This window comes from Barbatula barbatula (assembly GCF_947034865.1).
Source record: "Barbatula barbatula genome assembly, chromosome: 5".
NCBI classification, from domain to species: domain Eukaryota; kingdom Metazoa; phylum Chordata; class Actinopteri; order Cypriniformes; family Nemacheilidae; genus Barbatula; species Barbatula barbatula.
Genome location: NC_136769.1, coordinates 6,550,264 through 6,561,043, shown reverse-complemented (window position 1 = coordinate 6,561,043; position 10,780 = coordinate 6,550,264).

Genomic DNA, 10,780 nt, shown 5'->3' with positions numbered 1-10,780 from the left:
TTTTACCCCACATTTCCCAACGCGGCGTAGCAACCCATCCACACCTGTAAGTTGCATCTCCAAATCTCCCTGTTAAACGAGATCCTCTATTAATAAATGAGCAAGTTAAAGTTCATCGCCAGTATGTTATTAATAGCCCATTTCGATCCGTCACGTCAGTTTCAATGAAGGTAAATTCATTGCTCGTTCTGCCACATTAACGGGCGCATCATTCACATAACGCAATGGTAACGCAAAGGTTTGTGCGTGGACGTGAAAATAAATAATATGACACACAGCTGTCGGTCCGAACACGTTTTGCCTAAAACGGAACAGGGCAAGTACAGTACGTTCATTTTTAGTTTTGCATATGTGTGCACGGCCAGCGAATAAAATACAGCAACTAAAGGGTTAAAATGAGACCGAGGCGTCAACAGCGAACCTAATATCCATATAAGGCAATGAAATAGAAAGCGTAAATATATTGCGTTTCTGCTGTTTGATTACATTTCTTTTACACACAAATTGAAATATTTACACATAGAGCACTATATTACGCGATATATAGACGTAATGTGTTTTTAATCAAGGTAAATAGATCGTCGTTTTGTGCGGCATGTCGGGAGGAATACGCCCTGCTGCCGCAGAAACAGAGAGAGTGAGAGAGAACCAGATGAAAATAGAGATGCTGGTTGAAATGTATTAACGTTTGGGATTGCTGTTATATGAATCGACATTACCGAGATTTGTACGAATAAAACTCAACGCTATGAAAAAACGACAGCCTGTCAGAGCAGCATTTTACGTGCGTAAATATCCCAATACGGTCCAACGTTACGAAAATTAAACCGAGGTTTAACCATAGCAACCATTGGTTTTATTTCTAGCTAAACACAGATTTACCATGATCTCGCCACAATGCCCACAGTTCAACCATGATATTTGAGGTAAATTGAGACCAATCCACCCAAAAACACGTTTTTTACTTTAATAAATGCAAGACTCATTTTCCAAAAGCCCGGCACAAGCTTCACTTAAGTAACCCGTTCAATATGAATCCATCACATCAACAGTATTCTGCAAAAACAATTTTCAATGCACAGATATGCCGTCGAATGCAAAACACAAGAAACGCCGTTATCAAAACCTTGCAAAGGTTACAAGCTCTTTTAAACCGCCTCAATGCAAACGCATTGATGTATATCGATATACGTCAGCTCAAATCCGTGCATGCTGTTTGACAATATAAGCTATGGCTTGAATGCCTGATAATGGCAATGGCCTTAAGGACCACTAGAAATCGTCTCTGGTTGGCAGCAAAAGACAGTTGAAAGCTCTTCAGAAATTATCTTAAACTGATTGTTACAGTGCGTTACCATGTATGGAAACTCCATAACAGACACCCCAAAATAGGGGCTCCACTCGCTCATTCAGTGCCAAGCACCGAAGAAAGGAATTGAAAGAGAGAAAGCGATGTGTGCCAGACTATAAGAGAAGCTTCCATTGCTTAACCAAGCGTTGCATTTATACCACCATAAAGGGTCATGGACGAGGATTGGTTGAGGGCTGGAAGGGTATTAGAAAATGTTAAGAGGGGCCCACAGGCATTCTGTCCTGGCGCAGTGGTGCTCATTAAGTTGCAGTAATGAGCAGATATCAAAAGTGCATAAAGATCCTAAAACAGTGCTCTTTTTAAAATAGCAATGAATGATGCAACACATTATCAGTGCGAAGAAATGCGATTAAAAAGTAATTGTTCATTTTTTCCATCTGTTTACATTCAGATGGAATGCGTCCGCGCAATATTCCCCCGGCACTGCGAGCTTCAGCTTCCATTCTGTTTCAATTATTATGATTGTTGAGATAAAATACGGTGCCACTGTTAATTTTCTGCCGGCGTTTTAATCTACCCATTTATCAATTTTACAGAGACTATGTCATTGTTATGCACACGGCTGGTAGGAGTGTCTGCTCATCAGAACGGACCCGTGGCGCAGCGCTCCTCTACCCCCCAGAGCAGATGAAGGGGGTTGGGATTGTCGGCTGAGGGGGAGGGGCCCAAAACAGACAGCAGAGATCCCCAGGGTGCAAAGAGATCCAGTAGGATGACCTGTCAATACTATATCAAGCATCGAACCATGCTTTCTGCGTTCTGAGTTTGCAGTGAAATGCTATTTTTAATCCATTTTAAAGATCCGTGCTGTGTGCCAAAGCCTTTTACTGGTAAGAAATCAAAGGCGGTAAGCATTACACTACGTTCTGCTTGGAAAATATGCCATCAAAAGTAAAAGACTCCCAATAAGATCTCAAGTTATTTACATGAACCATGCTATTCACGATTTTTAAATGTATTTCAACAATTACCTCTTTTTTTCATGTGAATCGTGTCCATTTTGGAAGAAACGTTCAATCTAAAGTTGACGTGAATCAAACATAACTGAGTTCTCCTTCGAAAGAACAACCTCGGAGCAAAAAAATCCTCCTTTGGCCAGTGTCATGTAAATCAAGACTGGCATGTGCCATTTCCTTTGAGAATTGAGTTGGCATCTCCCTTCTGTCTTTAGAAGCCTCCTTCTGTTTTAGCCTTGACAACAGACTATCTGGTCTCAGGGTCAATGAAGCTATTTCACACGGTTACCTTGAATCCCGCTGTCCTATAACTATATAACCAGTTAATGTAACAGGCAATTCATTTGACCAGATGAAACCAATCACGTGCGTAATAAAAAGACGTGGACGCGCGGGGACAGAAGCGTGCGTGGGAAGGGGGAAGATGAAACATATTAAAAAAGAATATCTCGAATAAACGTTGATGGGATAAATGGACAGTGCAGTGCACTGTGACGTGGTGATCTATCTATATGGAAATTCGGGAGTGTCGGAATTCAGCTCACTATTGCTGGGGAATGCAGAGGTGGGTGTGGGGGGGGGGCATTCTTTCAAACTGTGATTTAAAAGATAGATTTGTGTGCATGTATAATGAGGAATTAGAAATTTGTAAAGCTGTTTTATCCTTTCTTAAACCTAATGAATAATGATATTAAACCACTAGGATGTTTTCGTTCTGCTTGTACATTATTGTTTTCATTGTCCACATATTTCTTATTTCATTTTGTGTCTTGCATGCTGTTGCATTCGGATATTTGCAATGAAATCCTATTCGTGTATAACATGGAGCTATAAACATCTTCCAGTGACTTTTCTATTCGAGAAAAGTCAAATAACCACGTGGAACATAAATGCCTTGTAACGCCAAGCAAACACATTTCAGCCACATGATACCTATTATAGTCTCGGACAGGTCAAATCTTGTTTTTGTTTAAAACAAACCACCTTTGATAAGAGTATCACATGTTATATTGACCGTAATTCCCTCTGCACACCTTACGCATTTGCCCAAGCACATTTGATGGTTATTTAAAGAGAAAGCCATAGATTTTTCCTTCCCATTGAAGTAAATGGTAAATCAATACGCCTGTATCCACACCACACATCCCATCCAGAATCTCTGAATAGCATAAAGTCAAACAGATCTACAAAGAAGATATTTCATTTCACAATAGATGCTTTGTGATGCTCAATTAATTGTTTTTCAGCACGAATTTCCTGCGTGCAAGTTGCTCGCGCTAAAATCTAGGTCATGGTGGCTGTCTGCCAAAAATCAATACAGTACTGAAGAAGTTCACAAGCACGGCTCAATTACAGAATGAATGCCTACAGTATCTGCGGAAAACATGGATCGAGGTGCTTCGCTTGGCTGTTCACTTTGTTCCCACAATTCCTTCTGTTGGCCTTTGACACCAGGTTCACAAAGTGAGATTTCAATTTCTCTGAGCTGTGAACCAAACGGATTGTACGTTTTTCCGGGGAGACAAAAACAAGAGAGTTGAGAATGAGATTCACCCACATGTTTTTCAAATCAGGAGAAAATCCAGTTGCTTTTATGTTAGTCTGTTTTGCTGCACTCCTACAGAAACCTTTTGTCAAAAATATTACAAAGGAACGGTTCCCCTTCACAACGAAAATTCTTTCATTTTTCACTCTTCAAAATGAAAAACCATTTTCTCACCCCGCTGTCATTTGTGATTGTATTTCTTCTGCAAAACTCAAAAGAAGATATTTTGTAAAATATTGGTCCCCATTGACTTGGACACTTGAAAACCAATGTTAGTCAACCAACGGTTTTCTGTTACCAACATTTTTCCAAATATCTTCTGTGTTCTGCAGAAGAACGAAAACCATACTGGTTTGAAATGACAGGAGCGTGTAAATAATGACAGAACTTTAATTTTGAAGGGGAATTATTCCTATAAACATAGCTTCAATCATCGTGGAGATATGTGGTCACACGTTTTGCAGACAGTCTTGTACAGTGGTCGTGCTTTTAAAGTACATTTAGTTGGTTTGTATGTTCCCTGATAATCAAAAATCACTTCTGGTTACATCTACACAAGTGCAAAGAATCACTTGTGGCAACAGACTTTTCCTTAATAAACTTTAACTGAGCAAACCTAAAATTGCACATTTTGAGTTGGCGCCTACAATTATTCTTGTCTAGATGTCAAATAAATGGTTCAATCAAATTAGCTACGCCATATATCGTATATTATACAACTGACATTTACAAATAGCTTGATTTGCTTTACGTTTTCTCCCATGCCTGCACTGGTCTTGTGATTTATGAAGCGAGAAAGTCTGAACAGACATTTCCACTGCACACACCGCTGTCGTTCCCGCAATCCGGCTCGAGAGCACTCCATAGAAATAAATGAAGAACCTTAATATGCACCAGTGTTATTGTATTATTATTGTAAATATTATTGACCCCAACACACACCACTACAATGATGGAAATAAAAAAAACGTCTTTTGATCCATTTCCCCCCAGGCCATATTTCCTCTTCCAACGCCACATTTTTCAATGTCAACCCAGTGCACCCTATGCACCTCATTGCCTCTGACTCACATGAATTGAACGCTGTTGTACAAGATACATTTAATGAAGCACAATAAGCTGATGTTTAGAAAACCTCCTGTTTTTATTCTCTGCCTGGGTGGAGGTCACGGAAAAACAACACTGATGCAGGTACGGCGCAAAACTCTGACACAAATGCATTTTTCCGACCTCTATCCCCTACCGCATAGAATCCAGCCCTCTGTTGTGTTGTGCTCTCACTCCCATGTACTATATTGAATTATGATTATAGATATGAATATGAGCATATTTGTTGATGCTGCCATATTTTAATGTAGAATAAATGCCATGTTTTAGTAGCTACAACACAAGGATATGTTTGAAAGCACAAATATTACAGATACACTGTTTCCTGGCTAAAAATACGAGATTTACACCATCACCATTTTTTATTTTTAAAACCAATGCTGAAAGGAAAGAGCACAATACAGCACTGAAAAGGCAAATGTCTTTAGAATAAGATGTGGCCAAATATTATTTAAATACTATACTTTAATGGTCTACATAGCAAACATATACAGGCAACACAAAACCATACCGTAACTTAAAGGAGTAGTTCACTTTGGAAATTAAAATTCTGTCATTATTTACACGCCCTCTTGTCATTTCAAACCTGTATGACTTTCTTTATTATGCAGAACACAAATTAAGTTGTTTTGAGAAATGTTGGTAACAGAAAACCGTCGGTTCCCCTTGACTGGTTTTGTGTCCATACGATAAGTCTTGGGGACCAATGGTTTTTGGTTCCCAACATTTTCAAAATATCACACAGTTTTAAAATGATGACAGGGTGAGTAAACGACGACCGAAAACTGGATAAAAAACACCCATACAAATGAAAAATTCACAAAATGATGAAAGCCAGTGGCACTCTGAGCTTCTCCTGGCAGCGACATGCCTCAGTTTTATTAAAACGCTCTAGAGAAAATGAGATTTGGGAGGCCGCTGAAAGATGCTGCATATAATCCGGTTTTCTCCATTTCATACCGGAAAGGGTTTTGACGTAGCATTGATGTGCTGTGCGTCATTAATATTCATTGATGATGTTTTCACCGCCGCGAGTGGCGGATATTGTGATTATGAAGATTTGAGGTCTCGCTCCCCGCCAGCCCACACAGAAAGCGAGTGTAAGAGCCTGCGAGGGTGGGCCGTGGGTTACGGAGAGATATTATCCTTTGGGAAGTGACTCAAAAGCACTCCTGTAAATCATGAGTCACCTTAGATTTACAGGAGCGCTTCTGACTCATCTCCCACAGGATAATGAAACAAATTATAGGAGGAGACGCTGTTGATGTGGAATTGTGTAGGTCTGTGATTCTGAGAGGAAGCTTATTTACTTTAATGCATTTATCGTAGCAGAAAGAAACTTACTGAGAAGAAACACAAGCAATTTATCATGAAGGAGCCAACAATATTACCAGTGCTGGAATACCAAATTTAAATAATAAACCAAGGCCGTTTTTTTCTGCTGAAGAAATGAAGAATTGTGGTATTGTTCTCAATGTATATTATTTCTAACACGTATTACTAACACACTTATTCACTTACACAAACATAAATTCTTATGAAAGTAAAGAGAAACAGCTGCCTAACAGCTGCATATAAGACCGGCTGTCCACTGCAAAAACTCAGAATGCGATTCACAGAAAGGCAAAACCACAGGTGCATCACTTTCTGGAAATGACAAAACAGACAAAAAACGCACTTTACATATGCACATAATTACATATTTTGGTCCCCAAAAAGCATTTGTTCTTAAAAATGTTCACAAAATATCACACCGGGCGTATTTTCGCAATAAAGGTAGCAAATGCGTTTGTCAAAAAACATCACATTTATATTTAGACGTTTCTGGGTGCTTAAGTTCTAGCTAAAGATGACAAAAAACAACGCATGGATTTATAGAGGTCATAATATGAGAAGCGCTTCGATACATTCTTTCAATAATTGTTATTAAAAGAGAAAATATGTGTTACATTGTAAAACAACATACGTACTTATCAAAGTATACATTAAACATTTAGACTTATCAAAGATGCACCGATATATCGTCCAATAAAAGCGATTTTGTATGTAAAATGTATGTCAAAAATATCAGTGCCGTGAACAGACCTTTGGAGAGGCAGATGCTCAAGACTTTCTGATCGCATTCCGGTCGTAAATGCCTTTCCGGGGTCCCCCTTCGTCTGTTTGTGAAAAGGGCACTTTGGGCAAAGGGGCAAGGGCTCGAGCACCCTTGGTCCCCCACTTTGCACGTGCCTGGAAAATGTTAAGAAACATCACCAGTTTGATGTTCAAAATGAATAGTCGTTATAGGAATAAATATTAGAAATATTTATTTATTCTTCAGAATTTAGATAATGCGGGTTAATATAACCACCAAACTATCAGTATCGGGATCGTCAGATATCAATCTTATCGGTGGAGAAATTTAGTATCGAAGCATCACTACCGAACATGACCTTGAGACCAGCAGCTTGAAGGTCACAAGCGATTTCCAAAAAAGGTAATTCATGATATCTTAAATGTCTAAATGGTTAAAAATCACATACATTGCCATGTCATAATGAGAGGCTGTATTGAGAGGTTCATATCGAAAGTGTGCGGGGTCACTGTCATTTATTTCCTATTAACACAAGACAGTAAAGCTACTGGTGTCCCAGTTCTACAACCCACCTCCTAATCACACACACAAACACACACACACACACACACATTCACATGCAAATTATACCTTAATCTGAACACCCTAATAGACCACCATGGCAACAGAGAAACAGCACTAATGAGGAAGCGGTACAGGTTAATGGAAGCCCAGCGCATGAGCGACTCTCTCTCTCTCTTTCTCTCCCCCCACACACTCGCATCCACACACACGCCATGCATTAAGAACAGATGCTGTTAAGCGGCAAATGATGGGTTAATGGGTCTGTCAATCTCACGGTGTCACACCCCCAGTGTCTGTGTTTGACACTACAGCTGTCCCGACACTCATTTCAAAGCGTATTAAAACTGTTAGGCTAATATGTGATTAAGTAAGGCACTTATTTTTTTAGTCTGTCAGTAAGGAAATGCTCATCTGCAGGGTGGAGCCCGTGCAACGTGCAATGGCAGCGTGCCCACACACACACACACACACAAATATGCAAACATTGCTTTGGGCCGTTATCAGCACGTCCTTGAGAGGGAATGTAAAGTGTGGTATGTTTCCCATTCTCTGGACTGTCCGTCCAGCACCTGCTTCTCTCCTTGCGTACATGGTGTGAACAAACAACACAACACGAAATGAGTTCAGGGTCGGAATAAGTCAATCACAATTACAAATGCAGCTTTATTCATATGGAGACACATTGAGAAAGACTGTGAATTAGTGTGAAAGTTTGTCAATAACATTATTGAAAAATAATGTTATTGACGAGACTTTAAGTGTTTTGAAAATAAACGGAAACAGATTTTTTTATAGAAATTATATTATTTAATTATTTTATGTAAAACATGAAACATTAAACATTTCAAAAATCTATCTCCATACACATTGTTCACCTTGATATTTAGCATTTTTATTAAAAACATTGATCTTTTTATTTAGAGACATTTGACGGTATTAGTTTGCTATGGGGTGTCGCAATATACCAACATTGTGAATAACCGTTGAAATAATTGTAATTATTGATATTGTGTTAATACTACACATGTAAACGTTGTAACCATTTCAGCATGGTTGACGTTTCAATAGTAGATGTTATTTCACCTGTTAACATTTGGCAATAAGAGCCACAATGGTTACAAACTCTCTCTCCCTCCATCTCACATGACAAAAAAAAGACAAAACACTAAATAAACCAAATAAAAGGATACATTTGTCAGATTCTTTATTATTAATTTGTTATATTAATAATAATATTATATTATAATTCATTTGTGGTCTTTAATTTCAAAAGACAAAAAGACGATATTATCATCGTCATGAATTCTTTTGGCCACAATAACTGTTGTGAAAATTTGACAGCTTCAGACTTGCTTTGAGAATTTGCATACAAAAAAGATATCAAAATTTAAACTGATGAATCATGTATTTATGACTTTAAATAACGTTTTGAGTGGAAGAGAAAGAAAAAACACTATGCTGTGATATTATCAAACTGTGAAGGATAGACAGACACATCTCAGCTTGCTTTAAAAACATCAGGAAACTGAATCGGCACCTTTGTGTCCTAGTCTCAACAAATCTGTACATTGTGATCTTCACCCAAACGGAATTTAAGGTGCTGTTAGGAAATTGGCTGAATCTTTGAAAGACCAGACCTCCAACCATTCAGACACATTAACGTCGGAGGAAGTCAGAGATACTTCCAGATGTCCTCTTTTTCTAATGAAATGGGCAGCGACCCCGTGGGAATCATTACCCCGGTAATTGGTTTTCAAGGTTGCATAATGACCGAAGAATCTGAGACATTTCACAAGACCAGGTGCATCCAAATGTTGCAAAAACAGTTTGCGCAAGATATCCTAAACATTCAGTTAAACCTCATATGAACAAATTCGGAGAATGACTCAAGTTCTTAAGAACATTTTCTGAGCGTGAGGTGTACTGGTATTTCTTCTATGAACCAGCAGACTGTCACTGGAAGTTCACACACTTCTTTTAGGGACAGTGTTGTACAGAGTGCCGATGTCCCTTTGCATCCTCCTTAGAGGATGGGAAATGAGTTCCAGGTGATGCCGCCCCTCTTGCTGCATCTGTTTTGTTGTGGTTGCCAATGGCAACGCTGGCACATGCTCGGAAGGCCAGACATCACATGAAAGCAGAAACAGAATGAGACGAAAGGAAAACCATGAATGATAAACCCCTTCGATCAACACACTTTCACAAAAAAACAGGAAACGTTTGGAAAGCATTTGAAACAACATTGAAATCTAAATTCCAATGAATATATAAATAATGACACAATCATTTAACAAATAATAAAGAAAACGTATACAGTGCCTTACGGATTCAATCTGGTACAAATACAAATATTTATTTTGTTCTCTGCAGTTTCAAATCACATGAAACATTAACGCTATAACATTTTGTATTCAATGTTTTAAGATGATCAAAATTCTATTTAAACAAATCAGAAGAGAGGTTATTTTGTAAATGATTTCAAACATCATTAAATCATGACATGCATAAATGACACATAAACAAAATATTTATGCTCTAGAAATATGACAATGTAAATATTGTTTAGTCCAATATTTATGAAATCTGTGTGCATGTTAAATAAAGCGGCCTTCAATACAAACTGAAAATCGTCAGTCACGCCGGAATTTGTGACCTTGTCACGGACTGTAATCTATTCATTCATGTTCATGGACAAGATTTTCCCCCTTATTACGACCTTTTATCAAGTAACCCAGCACGAGTTTACATTTAATGTATATTTATTTAAACATATTTTTCGTATGTATAAATCTATATCAATGCAATCTGACAGGAATTAATAACAATTTTTCCTAAGATCTCATTCGTCTGATTTGTTACGATTAGACTTAGCTCCTGTGACGTTAGGTTTAGGGCCGTGGTTAGAATAGCCATTTTTGCTGCTTTGCCACTTCGTGAAACTCACGTTTTTAGCAAAACTTGCCTTTGCGGCTGTGACTTTAGGGTTTGGGGTGAGGTAAGGTGTTAATTAGCCACCACCTTAAATATGTACGACTTCTTTGGATATCAGGTCTTAAATATATAAATGTACACACACACGCGGTGTGTATAAGAAAGTCATGTTTGTGTTGCGTGACACGAAAAAAAGGGGGACGTTTGTGTCCATGAACGCAAATCAC